Genomic DNA, 23,062 nt, shown 5'->3' with positions numbered 1-23,062 from the left:
AGGGGGAAAAATAGAAAAGAGAAAAAAAAAAAAAAAAAAAAGGAAAAGCGAGCGAGAAGGACGCGGGGACGGGGGCTCGGCGCCTGGCGTGCGGGCAGTGGAGAGCCCCACGGGCAGGGGCAGGCGGCAGCGAGCAGCGGGCTGGGCTCGCTGTGGACCCGCTCCTGTCCCCACGCGTGGGCTCTCAGCTCCCGTGGGCTCGCCGTGGCCCCGCTCCTTCCTTCCCTTCCCTTTCCCCACGCGTGGCACAGCGGGCGCAGGCGAGCCCCGCAGCAGCGTGCGCCTTTCAGAAACCGCACAGCGGGCTCGAAAGGGGGCGAGAGGGGGGGAACACAGCCTGTACCGGGCTCGGAGACCCCTCGGAAGCGGGGTACGGGGCTCGGGGTGCGGAGCGAGCCGCTGGCAGCGCGGAGAGGCGCGGTGCTGAGCCAGCCCCCAGCTCGGAGCGGGTTAGCGCAGCGTTAAATTCACGGGGCCGGGGTTACCCGGGGCATCATCACGGCGCGTGCCCGGGCTGTAACCTTTGCTCGTTTATACACAAAAGAAGAGGGAGAGCCGGAGTTGCACCTGGAAATCCAAAGAGCAGGGTGAGTATCGGTATTCGCTCCCCTCCCCGCCGTGCCTGGGAACAAAGTTCAGAGGCAGCCGGCGCGGCGCTGGGTGCGGGTCCCCGGAGCCCCCCCCGGGGGCTGCAGCCGACGCGTTTCGGGCTGGCACCAGCGAAACGCCCCACAACCGCCGCTCCCTCGGCTGCAACTTGGCTGCTTTACGGAGAAAAAGTGCCTCGGATCCGGGGCTATTTATAGGTGGCAGTAAAGCCTCCCTTTCAATAAGGAGCCGCGGAAAAGAAGCGTCAGGAAACTGGCCGCGTTATTGATTCAAGGTGCCGGGTGGTCACAGCCCCGCTAGGCTCACGAAGTCCCGGCTCCTCTTGCTTGGTTCAGGCAGCGAGGAGAAGGATAGGAGCCGTGCTCTGCTGACCCCGGGGCCGGCCACAATTCAATTCCCAAGCACAGGTATAGGGCACAAGAGGGTTGGATGGAAGACTTCCCTTTTCTTTCAGACACACACATAATACAGGGCACCCGCAGGGCTGAAAGTGGGCCAGGGCTACACGGTAGGTATCAGATCACACAAAGCAGAGGAAAGAAATCCGGTTAAAAATACATTAGTTGAAATCAGAGGACAAGCTTGATTTTTTTTTTTTCTTTTTAAACAAAGGTGCACGTTAGAACAAGCTAGAAGCACTTTGTGCCTGACGGTATCCCCCACGCCCACTGGAAATAAGGCAAGAAGCTTGCTCTTTCTTTGCATCTTTTAAACCCTATTTTAATTAGAATTGTTAAAGTAGGACACCCCGGTGGAGGATATTTTCAAGTATCCACCTACCTTTCTGCTGTAAGCAGAATTGCTGCCTGCTAAATTGCTTGAAACGCAAAATTCTGCCCCACCCCCAACTTGTTTTGGCACCTACTCACCCTTTCCCCCCCGAAATTCCAATCGCCTATGAAAGGTGCTCCATTAAGAGGAAAAGAGAAAGCCCAAACAACCAGCAGCAATGAGCTGAGTGGACTCAGCGAGCCTGACGTTGCTCTGTACACCAGAAAAATGTTTGGACAGAGAGCGTCCCTGAAAACTAATTCCTTTTTTTCTCTCTCGCTCCCTTTTTTTTTTTTTTTTTTTTTTTTTGAAGTCCAAAATTGGGTGTATCCTAACCCTTCTCCTTTAATTTATTTGATTAAATCATAACAAAGGCAGACTCATCAGCTTCTCATATTTCCTCACATGTAACCATACGCGAAACCTTTTATATGAAAGCAAGTAATTGGCTTTAGTTAACCGAGGGCAGAGACTGGGGCGAAGTTTTACGCCCGTTCCCAGAGCCGCATTTCACGTGAACGCGTGTTACAGCTGCACCGAGTGCTCCTCGGTGGCGACCCTCGGGGTCTCAACTTTGTCTCGTTCCCCACCGCCGCCCCATTTCTCCCACCCCTCTGGCGGCGAGGAAGGCTGCTCGGGTCGGGAGGGGAGGGTCGGGGGCTGGTTCAGGGAGCGCCCCCCGGTTTTACACTCGGCACCGCTCCACGCCAATGTCCACGTCCGTGGGTGTTTCGTACCCTGCTCGCTGGTTCTTTTGCGCTCCTAATTAAGAACTAGATAAATTTCACCTGCAGGAAAGTGAAGCCGAGTTAGCTCACTTTTAGCTTAAGTGAAAAAGAAAGAAAGAAAAAAAAAACAAACAACACTCTAAAAGTTTCTCAGGTGAAGCTCGGATTCCCTTTGGTTATTACTCAAAGGAAGAACCACGTCAATTACCTCTTTTCTTTGGAAATGCCTGCCCGAGAAAATAATGAAAATTCCCCGTGCCCGTGCGCGGGGCAGCTGCAGGTTGGCCGCTGCTGTTGCCCCGGCAGCCCAGCGAGCTGAGCGCCGCAGCCTCCCCGAGCAGCCTCTGCCTCCGCCCGCGCCTTTTGCTGCGCTCGGGAGCAAAATCCCCGTCGTCCAGGGACAAATCGCTTTCGAAGAGCCATGGGGCATTTGCAGCAAGCGCCGTATGAAAAATAAAAATAAAATACAATACAATAAAATAATCGCACACCCTGGTCAGAGGACAGGAACCTCGCAGCAACAGGTTACCAGGGGCACCTGCCACTTCTCCAGGGTGTTCGAGTGCTAAAGCCAGGGAGGGAGTTTTACAGCAGGAATCACGCTCGGGGCCGGGGAGAGAGGGGGGCATCCACCAAACCGTGCTTGGCGACACTTCAGCGAGAGTTTTAGGTTGCTTTGAGGCCAGCAGGAGCTCTGCGGCGGGGCGCTAAGGGCACCTTGCCTTGTCCTCCCTCTCGCCGCCTTCCTGGGGTCCCTCAGAGCCCCCAGAGCCGCCGCCGGGGCCGTGCTGCTGTCCGGGGGTCGGCGGAGCGGTACGCCTGCTTTTTAGGGGAAGAGTTTCCGCTCTGGGGTCAGCCCGAGCCCTGCTTTCCCCTCCCGGTTGGACTCTTTGTTCTTTGGCCCTTTGTCCTCTCGCTCCTCGGCTTTGCCCGAAGTTTCCAGAGGGCGGGCGGGAGGTGCGGGATGAAAAGTTGCAGAAATCCCCGGAATTAAATTCGCCGGGGCAGCGACAGCAGGCAGGGCTCCTCTCCGGGGGGCTACGTCCCCGAGCGATGTCGCTTTGTGTCACCCGGCCGCAAAACGGGACGGGTTCGCGGGAGCCGGCGGCGATGCCGGTGCCGGGGGAGCCACGGGGGGCTCCATGGGGTGCGGCGCCGCCCCGCGCAGCCGCCGGACCCCTCGGGGCCGCGGGGAACAGCCGACCCTGCGGCCGGCACCGGGACGCGCGGACCCTTCTGGTGCACAGGGGTAGAGACGGTCAGGGAACAGACCGCGCTGAGACGGGGCGGGAGGTCACGGCGACGGAGGATTTCTGAACGTCGGGCTTTACGGGACGTGTGCTCGTTTGTTTGAGTTGCACAAAGCCAGGAGGCGTTTGGCCTAATCGCCGTCTTTTCGGCGTGCTTCCTGGTTGCTTGACAGGACTGTGGCAAAATGCTGTCACAAGTTGAACAAGTTGGCGCTTACGTTCAGAGCAGACGAAATATCCTCACGAAGCAGCACAGCAGCTTACAGGACAACCTCAGCATTGTTAGTGGGAGATCATACAGTATTTCTTGGTGTCGTTAATAAAAGGAAAGCCTACTCGTTCAATACAGTATGGTGTAGCTTTGTCCTACCTTTACAAACACAATCAAATGCTAGAGAAGTAAAAGCTTATTTTCCCTTTCAGTAAGAAATCACCCATAACTTTGCAAATATGAATTATCCCCCATTATGTGAAAGTAGCAAAACACTTCAGTGAGGTGCGTTTGGTATTAGGAAAGCTGATGAGAAATGAAGTTTTCATATGGTGCACTGGACCAGGTCACAACAGGTTGCTGACAAAGCCAGGCTTGAGTCCTGAACTCTGGCAGACTTCTTTAGCAGCACTGCCACGCTCCCATTTTTGTAACCAGTGACATAAGGGATGAACGTAGCACTCTGGAATTCGCTGAAAGACGATTTAATGTAATTCTCTCTCTCTCTCTCTCTCTCTCTCTTTTTTTTTTTTTTTTTAAATCAAGAGATGCCGCAAATGTTTATATCAGCATAATGTAAATTTGTTATTTTTATAAACGTAGACATCCTGTATTCTTTTTTTTTTTTTTTTTTTTTTTTTTTTTAGAGAGAGAGAATATATTCACAGTACTTTTGTATTAAATAAAAAAGGCTAAGATTGTTTATCATAGTGAGCCAAATTTCCAAAATTTGCATAGGATTTTTTTTTTTTTTTTTTTTTGTAATAGCAGACAAAACATGTTGAGAAATGAGGTGAGAAAAGTTTGAGGTAGACTAAATAAATATTTTAGATCTGGATTTTTAAACGTACATATGCTAGTAGAGATCATACCATCCTTCTGACACATGTTAAACCCTAGGATCAGTTCTTTAATGAAATGGCTTTTGATGTGAGGTGGTATGAGGCCTGTTCTGGCTTTGCTTTTTCCTCATGCTGAGGGGATATAAGTCTTGGAACCTCGCACCTGGAAAATCCAGATATTGGTATTTCAAGTTGGAAACTCGAAACCAGAAACTGTCCTTGAAAACTCTGACCTTTATTATTTCAGGCCGTGGTTCACAGTTGAATGTAATGATCAGTCACTAGCAAAGTAGAAAAAGATGCAGGCATTGTATCGGATGCTTTGATGATAGCTCAATTTTCTAGCTGAGTGTGTCTTCACACACAAGTCGACTAGTTTATTGCTTAAATCCAGAGGCTGGCCACATTACTCACTATTCTGTTTATATCCCAATGCTCATAATGTGTTGTTGCAATATCCAGGTAAAATGTTCAATGCCATTTACAACAAGGAATCTGCCTTGAGCAATACTATAATCAGTAATAGCTAGCGTTACCAAGAGGAACAGTTTCTGGAAATGAATTATCACCACATGAGTTAACAAAGGTACGTCTGTAATTTTGTTCAGAACTAAATAAAACTAGACATCTAAGAAAGAATACAAATTTAATTGGAAAAAATGGATCTTACAGAATGCTGTGTTTAATCAATAGCAGTTGCTCTGCCTTTCAGTAATGAAGACGATTAGAGGGCCATCGCTTCTTTCCAGACTGTTGTTTGAATAGAGGGGTTCTGCAGAATGAGAAAAATGAATTTCTGTCTCAGAAGAATCCACTGAAGAAAGGGTGGTTACACTTACTCACATACTGATTAATATTCCCCTTTTTAATGTTTTTCACTGATGTACATAGATTTTCTTTTAATAGATGAGGAATTTATGTATATTAAAACCAACACTCTCTGATGCTTCTTTTGAAATCTCTTCCACCGAGCATAGTTTCCCAAATATTTCAGAAGACAAATACATAAGGATGTTTTAGGATTTTGTTGTCTTGTGTTTTGGAGCAGGGGACAAAGCTACTTAGTTGTTTACTACACTACTAAGTTGTTTAAATGAGATGTCAAGCCAGACCTTTTACCTTGGAATTTTTATCACCTTTGCCTGTCAATAAATACTTGAGGCAAATAAGGAAAATTAAATTGCTTCCCTTTTTATTTCACTTGCACTTCTTATTATATATTATATCTGAAGAGCATCAGTGAAGAAGCATATGACATAAAACAGGAGGAAATACAAAATGAATACTGTTTTAAAATAGATACCTCTAGGTATCTAGGTGTGAATGCATAAAGATTCATTTAAACAATTCTTAAATGGAAAAGCCCTAAGTTGACAAGAAAGGTAAATAGCATGTCATAGGCACTTAGTAGATGATGTCATGCTAACTTTAGGAAAATGTATAGCAGCGGTCCCCTTGACATCCCTGCAGAAAATTAGATCCTGACAGAAAGGAAGGGAAAGCATTTAATTATAAGAATCATTTTGAGAATGGAGGGTTACAACTTTAATGTTGTATTTCTTTTATTAGTTTATCTCAGTCTTTACTAAATGAAAGTGTTTTTTTTTTTTTTTTTTTTTTTTTTGTTATTTTTCCTTTAAATGCCCATGTTTTACTCTATCATTATATATTTAATAGAACTAAAAAAGAAAAGGCTTCAGAATAATGCAAATCTCAAGCTTTCAGGTATTGCAAAGGCCTTCTGCTCTTCCTACATGTGTAAAATTACTACTAGCCATGGTAAAAGTGGTAGATATTGGCTGAGATTCAATAGATGAATAAGTATAAACTTAGATTTTTCTTTTTACTGTTATGTATGGGGAGAGCTGGAGCTCTTTGCGTTATGCAAGTATAAGAGTATGCTTAGGATGTCAACTGAATGCAGTAAATACATTTGCAACAAATGCTGGTGATAATGATGTTTCCATCTAAGTATTTAATGTTTCAAATTTTGTCTGACTTTTAATAGAGTAGTAAAAACAAACTTAGAAGTGAGTTCCTCGTATTTATATTTTATCAAAAAAATCTTATTCAAACTACAAAAAGTGTTTCTCTGTATTTTTTTAGTGACTCACAACCTTAAGATGCAGCAATGGCATCACAAACTCCCTCCCTTAAAATACTCATGCAAGAATAGTACATTATTGCCTATGCACATTTTTTCAGCACACACATCAGTAATGTACAAATGGGTCTAGCTTTAAGCACAGAGAGGAGAAAATATAACTCTATATAAATTCATTTTAAGTAACTGATTAAGTTTAAAGACTTATTTCTGTTTCCGTTGCAGTTAATATGAAAACTTGTGACTTTGAATAGCTTCCTCTTACTATTTGGATTCTGGAAATGCTCAGAATTCCTACCCACGGTTTTGGTTTTGTTGTGCAGAAATACATTACAGTAACACCATCTCTCCATTGAAATCTATGATTACAGGGGCCATAATTTTTCATGTACTTGTATTTACTATTTTTAGATTTTGTGCCTTGTAGTAAGAAGCTTGCCCTCCTCTCTCAATCTCCTTCCTCCTCATTGCCATAGAAATAGTTGTCATGTATGTGAGTAGGATATTTGGTGTTTAACTGTTTCAAGATTTCATACAAATACAGGATAAAAATTATTATTATTATTATTAAATAATAATTAATAATAATAATAAAATAATAACAATAACAACAACAACAACAACAACAACAATAATAATAATAATAATAATAATAATAATAATAATTTTAAACTTATATCAAATACAACAATCCCCTGGCTGGGGAAGTTGCCAGTGAAATGGCATAAAGTTTAACTCCCATTAATGATGACTAATAAAATGGATGAGGAACTTACACATTTTCTTTCAGTTAGGAAAATATTAGAGTAGATGAGAAGGAAAAAAAAACTGAACTTAGTACTTCTTTGCATATACTTGTCAGTCTACACTTTCTGAACAAATTATATCATTATTTAACATTTTTACTTTTTTATTATTATTATTATTTTTTTTTTTTTTCTCAAGAGAAAAGAGTAAGGCATCTAAAGTTCACCTGAAGTTTAAAATAAAAAATGTAGGTCTTTAAACAAGGAATGAGAATAGTGCAACCCTCTGAATTATAAATTATGAAATCTTGTTTCTGTTTTGAGCCTGGATTTTCTCTGAAGAATTTTTTTCCCATCACCCCCTTATTCATCTTGTCCATTTGAAAAATGTTGAAAGTGGTAGGTATTTTGGTAGGCTACAGCATAGTGACTCCTCAGTGCTCGAAAGATACCTGGAGCTCTGCATGCATTATCTTTGAATTAGTAGAAAGTGTTAAATATTAGTAGGAAGGTAAAATCTTTTACATAAGGCAAAACTAGTGTAATCCAGTTATGGTTTTCACTGATACGTGGAAACTGAAAGATTTTGTAGCTGCACATGTACATACACTGCTACTTCTGGGTAGATGGTGATGGTATATTCCAGGAAAAATAGAAACAAATGGAGCTTATACCTCTAACTTGGATGATACAAACTCAGTAGACAAATTACTACTTTTTTTTTTTTTTTTCTCATTTCTAATCTGTAATAGTATCTATCTAAAGGAATAAGTGATATATATATATATGTGTATATATATGTTTCACAGCTAGGGAAGAAATTACTCAAGGAGAAAATCTTACTTTAAAGGAAGTGTCACATAAAAGAGGAACTCTATGGGTCCTAATTTGTCTGTCTTGGTAGAATGAAGAAATTTTTGAAATCCCAGCACCCCAGCTTCCTCAAGAACAACTTGGTATCTGTAAGGCAGGATCACCAGTCATAGGCCCATGTAAGTGACAATGACCACTGTCAGTTGCCGACTGAATTATTTCTCAGTTCATTCATCCATTATCTAGCAAATAAAGTGTCATCAATCCTTTTAGAGAAGGAACATACAATAGAAAAATATTTAAATGTTGTCACTTGATTTTTTTTGTAGCAAAGAATATTTAAAAAAATAAATACTCAGAGTAGGGGAAAAGAGACAGTTGAGGAACCGTGGTGGGACTGGCACAGATCCTTCCTGAACCAGTAGAAGATACAGACCAAATTGTTCATCACTGGCATGCTAACATCCTAAGATTCATAGTGAAGCTTCATTTGATCTGAAAGTTTGGTACTGCCTCCATTGTAATCACTGAGGTTTGTGTTCCGCAGCCTAGAACTCTTGCCACTATGTCTAATTTTTACAAATGTTTTATTTTGACATAATAGTTTAAAACATTTAGAAAAAACAGACATGCAAAACCTGTGAGTGATTACGCTATTGACATTTAAAGAGTAAATTTCATCTATTAAATTCATATGTGGGAACTAAGAGACAGAGGGAGACAAGACTCCCTAAAGCCCAAGATCCCCGAAATGTGTGCATGATTGACTTAGGACTACAAAGCAGGTTGCATACACCTGCTACACACGTGATGTGGCCTCATCAAGCATATACATCTTATGATACCTTCACAAACTACTAAAGCCTAGTTCCAGCTTTTTCCTCAACAATTTTGTGATGCTCTTTCACCTAGTGGCAATGTTTCTTTCTTAAATCTCTATAACGCTTGTACCTATGTGAGGGTGAGAAGAGCTGTTTGTCTTTCCAGTACCCAAAAAATGAAGTACCCTTTATTCCTTGATGGATAACTCACGTATTTTCAGGCAGAAATACCTGAAATTAGATGGAATTGCTTTTACATAGCAATTTGTTGCACAGAGGCTGCATGGAGCAAAACCAGCATCTGATGTTGTACATCCTCTGCAGCAGCAGATGAAAGAGGAAAAATTGAGACAAAACGGAAAATAGTGAAAGGTCACTTTTGTTGGGCTTGCACAGAAAGAGTTGTCTCAAGAAACAATGTGTACTTCTGGAATAGAAGGAATCTGCTTTCTGGATGCTAAACCTGGGTGGTATACTGACACTTAGTAACTTAGGAATGCAATATCCTACCTGCACAGGTAGGAATGTAGCACAACAGTTGTCTAACAACTGGAAATCAATACTATGGTAAATACCAATCTCTTAAGAAGAGACATTATTGTTACAAAAGAGGCAAAAAAAAAAAAATGTTTTGGGCAAAATTCTGTATCCATTTGTGCATCTGGCTTTGTCACAACAAAACAGCAGGCATGGAAGCTGCTTCCCCCTCCCTTTGCTCTCCAGCCTCCTAAGCAGCCTGCTGCTTCGGTAACATTTCTTTTATTGATAGTGAGCATAATTGGATGCAGGGGCTTGGTACTGGGATCAGTGAATTTCTCAGGATGGCTTCAGAAAGACTTGGATCAGATGTTCATGAGCTAGTGGCTCTATTTCTTAGCAGAAGTATGGTAGCAAAACATTACAGTGAAGTTTCCTAACTAGTAAAGCTCCTCTAATGAGTTGTACTATAGTATACGACAGTGCAGTGAAAAAAAAGGGGAAAAAAATGTTGTACACAAAATTATCCTTGTTGAAAAGAGTGAATAGAGAAAATATAGGATAGAACAAAACTCCTGGTAGCTTATATAAAGTAATTTAGAAAAAGCGGTTTGATATCAGAGTTACTAATATCAGGCTCCCCAAGGTTTCTTCAGTCCTCCTGTAAATAAAATGAGGACAGGTTTCAGTCCAAGTGAGCTTCAGGATCATGTCCAGTAATGATATTTTATGCACACTTTGTTTTGTGCTGGTGTACACAGGCTCTAACAGACTTCACATCAGGCTGAAAGCGTTCAGTCAGAGAAGAGGTGCAGTTATTTAGCTCTCTCATCTGCAGAACATAGGGGAAAGGCAAATGGCGATATTGAGGTGTTTGCGAGGGAGGTAGTTTCTCTAAGCGAGTTACTCCATGCTTTGCCTTGCAGAAGCTGATCCCAAGGTTTGTAGCCAGGCTTGCAAATGTGCAAGGGAGGCAGAGCCCCTGCCTGAGCGCCACACAGTCCTTCCTGAGCCTTTCTCTGCAATTAGGCAGTGCCGGGTGGCTACGTCTGCCCTTTATGTCTTTCTTTCTCCTTTTATTGTGGCTGGAGCTGCAATCTGAGCAGAGTGACATGGGGAAGGCCTGATCCCTATTCTGACCTGTTGAAGACTGTGATTGTCTAGCTAAAGGCTGAAAGGACAGTACTCTGCAGCGGGTCTCCTTGTTTGGTGGAAATGGTTGAAACTCTGCCACCTAACTACCAGCAAAACACTGGTGCTATTTTGAAGCACCTTTTATTTTTTATTTAATTAGATAGATATCTGCAGATTTGGGGACTACCTTTTTTATTCCTTCCAGAATCTTCTAATTGACAAAAATAAGACCTAAAAACATATATATCCCTGCATTACTAAATCTATGTAAAAACAAAAAACAAAACCTGATTTAATATATTTTAGATAGCTTAAGCAGTACATACTGTCTTACATATGACAAGGTTTCTTAAGCTTTATAAATTTTGTTTGTAAGGTATTAATGAACAGTGCTTCAGTAATGCAATGCAAACATCATAGCTAGAATGGAAATAAACATCTTATTTTCTTGGCAAAATTATCATTACCCTGTGCAGAGGAAAACCCTCTGTAGTTGTCTTTGTTGCCACCACTGCTGCACTTTCTCCCCAGGATAGCCCATTGTTTGCTGCACTCCCTCAGCAAGCTTTTTTGTAGGGCTTTTGGATGCTGGAACTTCATCTGATTAAATGCCTTGTACAGCACCTAACAAAATTAACTTCTTACCCTGAACAATGGTACCATGCTATAAATACCTAATGAGAAAAGGGCTCTCGTAGTGTCAACCTGGAGTACTCACCCAAAGTTTTGTAGAAATTTCTCTGTATTGGCACTGAGGCGATGCATTTGGGCTTAAGCACAACAGCTCTCTCACCTTGCCTTTTGTGGCATGAAAGAAGGACACAATGGTTTTGGACTTATTTCTGCAAAATTTGAGCACTCGTAATTCCTGCTTACATCAGCAGCAGAGGAGAGCACGCAGCTCCTGGCACTAATTTCTGCCCTGCCCAGAAATTAACTTCAAGAGCCTCAAAATTGTCATTAAAATTCAATTGTTTCCCTTCACATTTACACATCCGCCCCTGGAAAAACAGCCATTGTGTAACTTCTGCCCCTCTCCCTGGAGGTGTTACCAGGAGGTTAATTCACAACGGGGATGGGAAGGTTGTAGCCCAAAATGTTGACTGAAAAGACAGAGGCAAGAAAATGAGCTTACCTTCAACCCCTCTGGCTCCAACACTGAACTATGTAATAATGTGAGTGTAGGATTTCACTGCTAGATTTTCACATTGGTTCTGCTTCTGTCTTGGCTACCATGCAAATATTTATTACTTTCTATTTTATTGCTGTTGCTTTATGACATGACCGCTTGACCACTATATCATGAAAAGAATGCAACTTTTTTTTTTTTTTTTTTTCCAATTTTTTATTTGATTAGATGTTGTAGATTTTCTTGGTTAATAGGTCCCTAGCTAGTATAAACTGGTATGGCTACACTGATTTCACTAGAGCTACATCAGCTTTCACCAGTTGCGTGCCTACTTTGTAGTATGTGGCTCTGACCAGCTAATTACTTTACCATAACACAGTATTCAAATATAGTGATGGAATTTAAGGTTCTGACTGGTGTTAGGTAATTAAATGTAAATAAGTGTATTAGTCTTTAGAGTACAATCTTTTTCATTTTTCTCACCATTTTCTGTCACAAACAACCATATTAAAACTGGTGTCCTCTCCTTCCTACTGGCCTCTTGGCTGCCTGCTAGGGGCCCGCAGGTGTAAAACGAAGGATGGGTTCGGTATCAGCACATTTCACTTACAGCACTAGAAATGAGCATCTTTAATGCACCAAATGAGCTAAATGACAGGGGAATGCTTCCAGACGGCATTCCAGGGCTGTGAAGGCAACCCAGGGACCTGTGGTCCAACAGGCTTTGTAACGCTGAACCATGCTGAGAAAGGCCTTCCTGCACGCTTCTGTATACCATTTTTTACCTACATCTGTCAGATCTTTGAAAGCACAGCTTTTTGTTTTGCCTGAGGATGTACTTAGGCATTCTGAAAAGTCAGAAGACTTGCTGAACTTTGAAGGCTAGGGACTGTAAATGGGTGGCTAGCAGGGTCAAGATGGAGCTGAGGTACTTCAGACCAAAATTATTTAAGGTCCAGTATTGACTTGGTCATCTTCTGACTTAACGTAACAGGTGCCTCCTCTACATGAAGTCCTGCAGTCTTAGGGAAAACTTAGTTCATACAGTGTTGGGTTTCCATAATGAAGCATCACAGGTGCTTTCTTCTTAACTGCAACAGTATCAGTCCCTCTGTCTTTATATAAAACATAGCAATTAAAGAAATCAAGTTCAGGGATGAAGGGTTTCATGTTTCCTCTTCCAGTCTATAAACTATTCTATGTGTAGGCTTCTTCCGCTCTTCCTTTTGAAGCTCCACCATCAGCGTTTAAGGTTATTCAGGCCAAAGAAAGGGAGCAGCAGGGAGCATGACTGCAGCCTGCTGTGACAACACTGAATTATGTGGGGTAATCCTGGATCTCTGGCTTCCAGGACTTCTTTAGCATTCATACATTGAGAATAAAACACATTAATGGGCTTTTGAGAATTCCTGAGATATGACCTGGATCATAGATAGAGCCTAACTGCCATTAAACATAACACCTTCTTGGCAGCCATTCCTCCCGTGCATCCTCTGCCTTTAAGATCTATTTTGGAGAGGCAAGAGGCATTTTCGAAATCTTGTAATCAGCTCCTGTCTACAAAGGAATCAGGCCCACTGCAGGCTGTTTTATCCTGTGCTTAGCATCTTGTATGTATGGCATGTGAAAGGGGAAGAGGGCTCAAACACCATTTGTACTTTAAATAATTGTGTCAGTGGTTACACAATCCATAATGTTTGTATTTTCACAAAATGCAGTGTTTGTGGTTAACTTCTAGAGAGCAGAAATGAGATACAGTTCTAGTATTGGTTCAGACTGTACCACAGCCCATCTGTCAAGGGCATCAGGAAAGGTGCCAGTGAGCATCATACAATTTGTCTGCTACATATATAGAGTATCAGCACTTGCTCGTGGCACTTTGGCAACTTCTATCTATGTCAAGCAAGACAAAGTCTGATTCCTTTACTACTTAATACAGTTGGTTCAAGTTTCTCCAACACTTGGCTCAAAACTTGTTAGAAGTCAGGCTGCAAAAGTCAGGAGGTGAACTTTCTTATTCCGCGAGAACTTGGATCCAACATTAGGTGAGGGCCCCACCCTGATCCTGATCTCTGATAAATATACTTTTCAACGTTGCATTACTGCTAGTGTGAGAGCCAAATGTCTACACTGATATTTATGTTCAGCCAAATGGAAGCTCTTTTTTTTTTTTTTTTCCTGATTTATAAGTATGTTATGTTTTACAGACATGAGTAACCCATGTGGGATATCTTTCCCACAGAGTAAAACCAATGTAAATTCACATGACTCAGGGATTTGTTTCAATGCTCGTGTATAAACTCTCATTAGAAATGATTACGCTTAAAGATCAAAAGAAAAGTACACTCGCTTGTATTAATGTTTAATGCATAATTCACATTGTTAGAACAAAAAACAAAACAGTCAGTGGTTGTTATGACAAATATTAAACATTGGCACTACTAACCAATTCCCAGAGAGGATCCTTCGTTTCACGACATTGGCTGTGTGCTGAGATTTCCTCTTGCATCTATTACGCCATTGTCTCTGAGACCTCTACATTTTAAAGACCTCTTCCTTCCCTACAGGGATCAGCAATCCCCCTGTACTAGCACAGGTAGGGCAGACCTGAGACACCCTCTCACTGCAGGTGCCTCCCGTTTCTGGAGAGCTCTCAGTGGCAGCAGTGTAAAATAATCTAATCCAGTTGTTGACACAAGTGTGATTTTAGATATGGCATGTTCCTGTATGGTCCAAAGCTCTCCTGGCCTTCAATCTCAGCCTACTTTCAGCCTTACTATCAAGACTAGGCCCATGTTCGATGTTACTCAACACAACAGGATTAAAGAGCTTGATTTTTACCTTCCTTGTTCAATGCTTTCTTTCTTACCAGAGAGCTTCATACTTAAATAAGCAGGCTAAGCATGAGGGGGGCGTATGTGAAATCCATTCCCTGTATCCTTCAACCAATACCAGCACAGTGGAGCAAAACCATGCTCATAATCACAAATTGAGCTTAAGAAGAATCACATTTGCAGAATCAATGCCTGTTACACAGAGTAGCAGGGCTGCTCAATGTATATATAGGAAGATCCATGGGTACCCTCTGCCTTCCCACACCTTACAGTCTTTCACACAAAGTAATTTTTTTCCACATATCTTCATAGCATTTATTGACTTTTTCTATGCCAGCGTTTAAATTTGTAACACCTAGTTTTTGTATTTATGTTTCTCTTTGAAACTTTGCTGTTTTACTAGCTGAGCTTACATCACTTTTTTTACATTTTTTTTTTCCTAAAAAAAAAAAAAAAAAAAAAAGTTTGATATGTAGCAGCCTTAATTCAAGTCAAAGAGTCACCAAACTTCCAAGGAAGGTCTGTGGCACAGAATGACATTTGAAGAGCTTTCTGCTCGACATGAAGGTGCAAAAAAATTTCCCTTTCTCATTATCGTTTTGGTAGTTTTCCTGTACACCAGTAGTGACACAATACACCTGATTCAGTCCTCCTGTACCCACCCATTCAGAGCAAGTAACTGCCTGAGACTGAGGTAGGCTCTTCCTGAATCAGGTCTCTAAACAAACTGCGAAATTAGCTTCCTGTTCCTGAGGTGCCTCCTGAGAGCCCCATTGTTCTGCAAGCCATCCTGTGCAAGTTTGCGAGGTTCCTCATGCAGGAACTAGTATTGTTGCATTATAAAGGGTGCTTCACATAGACACTACTGCTTTGAATGGCATGTAGTCAAAGTACAAGCAGATCACGGCTGTTTAAGAGGACATAGCAGACCTTTGGGTTTTGTTTTCCTTTTGTTAACAACCTACTCAAAAAAATTATGATCAAGAACCCGGTATTTTCTCCAGTAGAGAGCTGACTGTCTGTTCCAACACAGCTGAGAATGTACGCAGAGTACGCATTGTTTATTTTTTTTGGTGGTGGTGTGGGTTGTGTTTTTTTTTGAAGTGCACATGGAATTGCTGTCCTTGACTTGATCGTAAGTGCATAGCCGTTGTGAGGTTTCTGTTAAGAAAGAAAAACCTGTAATGAATTAAATATGCCTCGCAAGGAAAGAAGTAGGTCAAATGTTGAGCTAAATTAACCTTACGTTATATAGAAAAACTACATACATTGTGTTGTTTTCACGTGTGCAACTTTGGACTTGTCTACACACAAAATTATTCCAAAACACTTACTAGCTACACTGCAATAATTACTCTCGACTAAAACCATGTGTGGACAAATTTTATGCCAGCGTAAGAATCCACTTTCTTGAAGTCTCTTTATCCACTTTAGAAGTGGATTAAGTGAAACCAGGAAACAGCTCTGTCATTCCAGAATGAATGAGGCACCTGGGCACAGTTCTGCTTTACATTCAGACTCTACCTTAATCCAGCACAATTTTGCTGGGCTGAGAGGCTCTTAAGATATATCTACATAGCAAATGAACTTGTGATTATAGACATACCAACCTTTCTTTTACTCTCGCTGGCGTGAGTAACAGCAGTAATGAAAGATGGTGGCAGACACTTCAGTGTAGCCTATTAACTGGAGCATACACGCAGGAAGCCTTCTGGTTGTGAACAACCTATGCTGAAATCCACCTCATCACGCCCTCACTTCAGATACTACGCATGTCCCTGTACTAATGCCGGGGTGGGAATGCCTCTCTACATCTCTGGTGTGTACATGCACCAAAAATTGCATATGCGATAGGACTGTGCTGCTGAGCTAAATGGAAAACAGGTGAATCTAACTTCAGAGGTTAATCACATTGGAGGAGACGCATGGCTCACACATTTTTAATATACACACCTTTGACAACCAAATAAAGTGTCAGATGTGCGACTACATAGGCCAAATTAAATATGCTGCAGACAAGCACAGCTCAGTTGATTTCATTGGGGCTGAATTTGGCTCCATAGGCAAGTTCTTGCTTATTTGACTAATACTTGTTTTGTTGCCTATCTTCTCATTTCTTGTAATGAAATTAATGCACTTTAATATTCCTTTCAATGCATTCCAAAAATGGCAATTTGATTAACTAATTCCCTTTTAAAAGTGTAACAATCACAAGTAAAATCTCCCTGTTATGAGAGGTATGGAACAACTGCAAATGGCATCTTGGGTAGCTCTGCCATAACCTTCATCTTTTTTAAACAAATTGCCCACATCAATCAGCAGAGCCTCATTTAAAAATGAATGGCAAAATATAGACAACAACCGGCGCTTTTCAAGTCTACCAAAAATGTACAGGTAATGTACCCTCTGCGCTGCTGAGCTCTGTTGAGACAGTATACTTAAGACAAACAAAAATTTAGTCTAAATGCTGCTCAAAACAATTTCAAAACAGAAACATTAGACAAACTAGTCTTTATAGCCAAGCCAGAAAGCACCTCGAGCAGCTTGGGTTAAAAATAAAAAGTACTTTCAATTTCACTCTCCTTAAAATGGTGCTTGGACTCCCTAATATTCTGAGAAGGACTTTTTTTTTTTTTTTCCCCAGTTTAAAAGCAGTCTTTTTCCAGTGGAAATAGACTATCTCAGGATTTAAAATAACAGCTGCTCCAGAGTACTGAGTCTGGCAACAGAAAAGGTTTATGCATTTATGCTAGCTTCTCCCTGACTTTATCCTCGTAAAAAAAACTGGAAGTGCAAAACCTGATTAGTAACAATATTAAACAAAGGCAATCTTCCCTTTTATTGTATTTAAATTAGGAAAATTAAGTGTTAATGCTAATATTAAAGATGAACAGATGTAGCTGCAAAAATAATTTAGTTTCAGCCCTGTTTTGTGTTCCTTTGTGAACTCCATGGTGCTAACTAAGTGTATATTGCGAGTCCTTGTTAAAACGGGTGGCAAGAAATGCAGCATGGCATGGAGAAACTTGACTTTGGGCTTTCCTGAGCGCCCTGTGGTCAGCGTGCAGATGCAGTTTGGGATATTAAAAGCGTATGTATGTAACAACTTAGCTTCAGCTGAAAAGGCCAAGTCTGCGCCACCATGGATACCTAGGAGTGAGGCCTAGCTCTGAAAATACACAAGTATGAGCACAGGAGTAAATCTATACATCTTAAGCTCCTGAATTCACATATACTTACAGGATTTCCCTCATAGGAGTCCAAAACCCAAAGGAAGATATCCAAGCATGTTGCCAGCCCCTGCCCCTGCTCATAACTATGCCCTGGGCACGCAGGTGACCATGCCGGTGGCAGCAGGCCTTATCTCCCTGCGTGGTGGCATGGGACGCTTTGGGACATGGCTGCACCCCAGCAGCAGTGCGTGAGGGTGAGCTGCACACCCCCAGCTCAGCCTGACACCATCTCACCAGCGACCTTCATGCCCTGGCCCACAAGGAGCATGACTGGAGCATGCATCCACCCGTGTACCACACCAGCCTACACCGTGGGGACTCGATGTGGATTTGGGGGGCCCGGACCTCATTTGCAGTCCCTTCGGGGTGCTTTATTTTTTGCCCCAGTTCCATTCCCCTCCCCGCACGGACATGGCGGGCTGGCAGCATGTGCGTGGCAGCGTGTTGCCGGCCGTGCTGTCCCATCTGAGCGCATCTGTGCTGCTGGAGGGTGGCAGCCCCACCACCCTCATTTCGGTGGATGTGTTTTTTTTTTTTTTTTCTTCCTCCCCCCCCTTTTTTTTTTTTTTTTGCGTGTGTGCATTATTTCTCCAGGTGGGACGTGGCGGTGCCCAGCGAGGCTGGCCTGGCGCTGATCGTCACCCTGAAGGTAAAATGAAAGACAAAAAGATGAACGCATGCCTGCTCCCCCGCGCCCGCCACCATCGCGGGCCGGCAGCCCCCGCCGCGCGCCGGATTTCCTGCCTCGGCTTTTTTTTTTTTTTTTTTCTCCCTATCGTTTCGCCGAAAAGATTTAAAAATTAAAAAAAAATAAAAAAATAAAAAAAATACCCGCATGCAGAGAAACGTGCACGTACCCGGCAAACGAGCCCGAGCAAAAAACCCCGGCCGCTTCCCCCTTCTCCTGCCAAGTTATCATTGAGAAAACAGCCAGGCGGAGTGACGTCCCGGGTCAGGCCGAGTGCGGAGCGGCGCTACCAAGGCGGCAGGGAGGCCCGGAGCCGCCAGCGGGGCCGGGGCCGCGGGGCCGGGGCCTCCGCCGCCCGCCCGCCGCCGCCCTCCGCCCGCCGGGGCCGCCCCCGCCGGGGCCGCCCGCCCCGCGCCCCCCTCGCCCCCCGCCGCGGCTCCCCGCGGCCCGAGCCCGCCGGCGGCTCCCCCCTCGGCGGCGGAGGTCGCGGGAGCCCGGCTGGAGGAGGCGTGTGTAAAGATTTTGCAATGTCCCTGCATGGTGTTGTAGACTTTGCGAGCAAAGAAACCGGCTTCGGCTTCTTTGAAAGCCCCGGCGACTCACCTGACTAGCCTGCCTGCCTGCGGTGCCGAGCGGACCAGGTAACGCCGGGACCCCCCTCCCCCGGCCGCTGACATTGCGGCGGGGGCGGCGGGCGGCGGCCGGCAGCGCAACCCCCCCCCCTCCAAAAAAAAAAAAAAAAAAGAAAAAAAAAAAGAAAAAAAAAATCCCAAGCCTTAGGGGACTAGCAGCGGCTCCCCCCAAAAAACCCAAACCGTGGGCACTGCACTTGCCCCGAGTCCCCCCCCCCCCCCCAAAAAGCCGCCCCCCCAAGCCCGCAGCCTCCCGTGGTGTTGGTCTCTCGGGCAACGATTGAAAATTATTGGGGTGCGGGGGGTGAATTTTATGCTTTATGATTATTATTAGGGCATTTATTCCCCGCCCTTCCTGCCGACCCCGCAGGTCTCTCCCCCCTCCGTCCTCCCCCCCCCCCAGCCGGGAGCGCCGGGGAAGTGAGGAGGCGAAAGGGAGCCCAGAGTTTGGGGCCGGGGTCCCGGGGTGGCGGCGGGCTTCAACTTTAACCTGGGGGGGCTGGCCCCGGCCCCGGCCCCTTGCCCGACCTCCCCTGGTCGCCCCGTCCTCGGGGGGGGCTGCGGAGAGGCGAAGTGCGGCAAGTCGGTGGGTTTGGAGGGGCTGAGCCCGGCCCAGGGGGTCTCTGCCCCCCAAAACCCAGCACCCCTCCTCAGGCCCTCGGAGGTGTTTTATTTATTTTCTTCTGGGGGGGGAGGCGCTGGGTCCGCGTGCTGGCCGCGAGAACCGGGGACAGGGCTGGGGAGCGGGGGGCGAGCAGAAAGGAGCCGGGGAGCGGGGAGGGCAGGTGGGTGGCAGCGTGGGCAGGGCTCGCCTTTCCCTCCCGCAGCTCCCCCGGGCCGGCCTGCAGCGGGGGGGCTCCAGGGCTGGCTGCCGAGCGCAGCCCCGCAGGCAGGGAGCTGACCCCACGCCTCACACCGCCGGCCGGGAGGGAAACCCGAGCGTCCTCTGCAGAAAACCACACAAGTTTGCAGCGTTTCGTAGCAGCCCTCTCTTAAATGCGAAGTGCAAAACTTATCCGATGCGTTTTTATTATTATTTTTTTTCCCCCTCTTCCCAGTTTTATTCCAGAGCACAAAATGTTCCCGTGTAGCACACATGCAGTCAGTCGCTGCTAGGATGGGAGTAGTTTCCAATCTAACCTACATTAGCTTATACATGGTGCGCGGGTTGCGTTTGCTCTGCAAATATGCCAGGGCTGAGAATGACGAAATGACTCATATGGTTGTGTTCCTCCTTGCCTCGAGAGTATCAAGGTGGCCCTTGTTCTGCGTGCTGGGGGGCTGGGGAGGGGAGGGGGCGGTTAATGCCTCCGCTGGAATCTGGCAGGTCTCCTTTTAGAGGACTTTCCAGTTTAAAATGTGCCAGGGGCAGAAGAAGGTAAACATGACATTCAGCGTGCTCATTATCAAAATAAGGAAAAACAAATCGATTGCATTAACTGTGTGTGCAGTATCACGGTTATTCCATAGTATTCCCCCTCCCACCCCCCTCCCCGAAATTAAAAGGTTGCCACTGGAGTGCTGTGTCCCTATCTCCAACCTAGCACCACTTATTACTGCAACAGCATTTCAATATTAAGTGATCTTGGAGATATTTCATCTTTCATTTTGAATCCTGAATTTGAATCAGCATTAGAATGTCAGGGCTGCAAGATAAGGTATAACAAACTAAGTAGACAGCTGAAGGGCTGCCGGTGAAGGTGCTGCTGAGAAGGATATCTTGGGCCGTTCGCAGTAACCTTGTTTACAGGGACGATTCAATTGCAACCTGAATTTCAGAGAGAGCCTGCCTGGACTAATGCCTGTGTGTTTGAAACTGATCACGAGTGTCTTGCATTGTAAACCCTCTCTCTGCCTGCATCGTGTACTCACTGAAACTTTTCTGGAAGGTTATTATGATTTTCTGATATGAAAATTAAGATGTTTTCCTAACAGGAATACTGCTCTTTGAACTGGTGTACATAAGCAACAAAGTATTCCTGAGGTTTGATTATTTATTTATTTATTTATTTTGCCTCTGATGTGTTACACCGGTCGTTTTCACTTTACGCATAAGGCTTTGATTTAGTATATTCAAGTCTCAGCGGTTTTGAACATATTTTACAGCACACGAAGTCGGTTCAAGTCAGCATGTGAAAAGATGCACGTTGTAATGAGGAACAAGTCTGTCGTGGTCTGCTCAATTTTTGTTTTCTTTTCTTAAAGCTGTTCCAGGAAAATCACGTGCATTCAGAGTGGGTGCTAAATGCCAGCAGCCACATTAATGAAGAAAAAATGCTGTCGAAATACTTTGGAATAATAAATAGGATATGTAATGGTCAACCACAAGATAAAAATTTTACACAGTGTTTTTATGGCTCTAAATTGGCTGCATTGTAAACCAAGCTTACTACTCTATTAAGTCATCATACTTTTCAATTATTTAAGATTTCTAGCCAAGCTATCTAATATTGTCTTCATTGTGCATATCAGAAAATTATATATAAGGTTGTAATTCCTTGTTGTTAGTCTGTGAGGGCTTTGTTGCAGATCGGGGTTTAATTTTGACTTATCAGGACAAATATTACAAAGCATGCACGCAGGAAAATGATATGGAAATAGCCCCAGTCCTACAGAATGGGGATAGTTACAGCACTGAAATGTACCTAATACAATTTGAGATCCACTCACTAAGAAACCTTGACAGTATCTGCCTTCCAGGTACTGTGCATTTGGAAATACTATATCTCCATTTAAATGCAGATCTTCAGTTTTCTCCAGGGGGCAGTTGGCGAATCTTTCGATTGAACCACTAGTACTAGAAAAACTAACTGCAGATTTACCCATGAACAAGAGACCCTTTCAAGTCTGCCTGTTTGAAATAATGATTTTAAAATTTCCCAATATTGCAATTTTAGATTGATTTAAAATGCCTTTTCAGAAGTCACACAAAAGGAATGCTGTCTTTTCTCCAAGTAGCACAATGTTTGCACACTTATTTAGCAGCCTAAAGAGAGATAACATTACAAGCAAGTGCTTTGTTTTTGCATGGCTATTGTGTATGCATGTGAGTTTTGTCAAATGGACAGAGCAGTCTTGCTTTGATTTTGACCTAGATTCATCCCGATTCTTCCTATACAGCTAGTACCTGCTTATTTCCTGCTGTGAAAATAGGAGAACAACTGTTGATGCTATCTGGCAGGGGCTGCGTGGGCAATGGACACTCTACACTGGTGCTACGGTTAGAAGGGGGTGCAAGCAAATACTCCCTCTCATGTGATTTTTCATTCTTTTAGAGTCCGATTCAAAGGAAGACAGAAAAAAAAATGGGTGTAGTGAGTTTGTTTCTCTTTCCATGTTGGGCAAGCACATTTTGCACACTTGCACTGGTGAACAGGGCCATGTTTTATTTAAAACAAGTCGTAGGTCCATTTTATTCTATAGTCATTTGAACCTCAGTGCCAGCAGGTGTCAGCCGTCCTTTGAGGGGCTTGTCCTACCCAGTCCAATATCCGTACTGTTTGCTAGGTGTCTGGTTGGCAGTGTAGCCCAACCCCAGGACATGGGGAATGGGAACTACCTCTTGGAGTGAAGGCAGAACAAATGGCCTGGTGCAGGGGAGATAAAAGATCCTGGCCTTTTCCTGACCAGTACCAGGTGCTGCATGCATTCATTGCTCTCTCTCTCTCTCATCCTGAGCATCTCTCAGGATTCTGCCCCTGTCCCTGTGCCAAGCTGCAGAGATAGCACCCATATTATGCTCACCTGTTAATGGCATATAACCCATTGGCTTCAGTACCCTGGAGAAATCACTCACTTCAGCCTCTGCGTGGATTTTGGGCAGATCTGGAAAGTTGAAGCTCATGTGCACCAGCATTAATGGCAAAGGTCCCATTCAGCTTAATTGATGGTGCTATCAACATCTGCAGGTTTGCATTTCTGGTGGAAGCCACAATGGGATGGACTTCTTAAATGAGCGTTTTGCATACTGAGGTTGAAAGGAAAGTTGAGCCTGATACATTAACATTCTGTCCGTATCGTTCTTTTGACATCAGTTGAAT

At 44.0% G+C, this 23,062-nt stretch overlaps 1 protein-coding gene across 8 annotated transcripts in view; it reads left to right on the top strand.

The window, feature by feature from the left end:
* The window catches only part of ESRRG (estrogen related receptor gamma), a 402,038-nt gene that overhangs the window by 613 nt on the left and 378,363 nt on the right, over positions 1-23,062 (top strand). For 4 of the 8 annotated variants that reach the window (XM_082756555.1, XM_082756558.1, XM_082756556.1 and 1 more), the window contains exon 1: positions 18,772-19,031. The exons of 2 other annotated variants lie outside the window; for them this stretch is intronic. The gene's annotated coding sequence lies outside the window, so the exon portion shown is untranslated. Of the gene's footprint in view, positions 1-521; positions 588-1,221; positions 1,289-18,771; positions 19,032-23,062 lie in introns of those variants that run through there. 2 more of the 8 variants (XM_082756557.1, XM_082756551.1) reach the window with 2 other exon arrangements.

This window comes from Aythya marila (assembly GCF_965140915.1).
Source record: "Aythya marila genome assembly, chromosome: 3".
Taxonomy (NCBI): Eukaryota; Metazoa; Chordata; class Aves; order Anseriformes; family Anatidae; genus Aythya; species Aythya marila.
The sequence above is the reverse complement of the archived record's forward strand: the minus strand, read 5'-3'. Positions and strand labels throughout refer to the sequence as shown.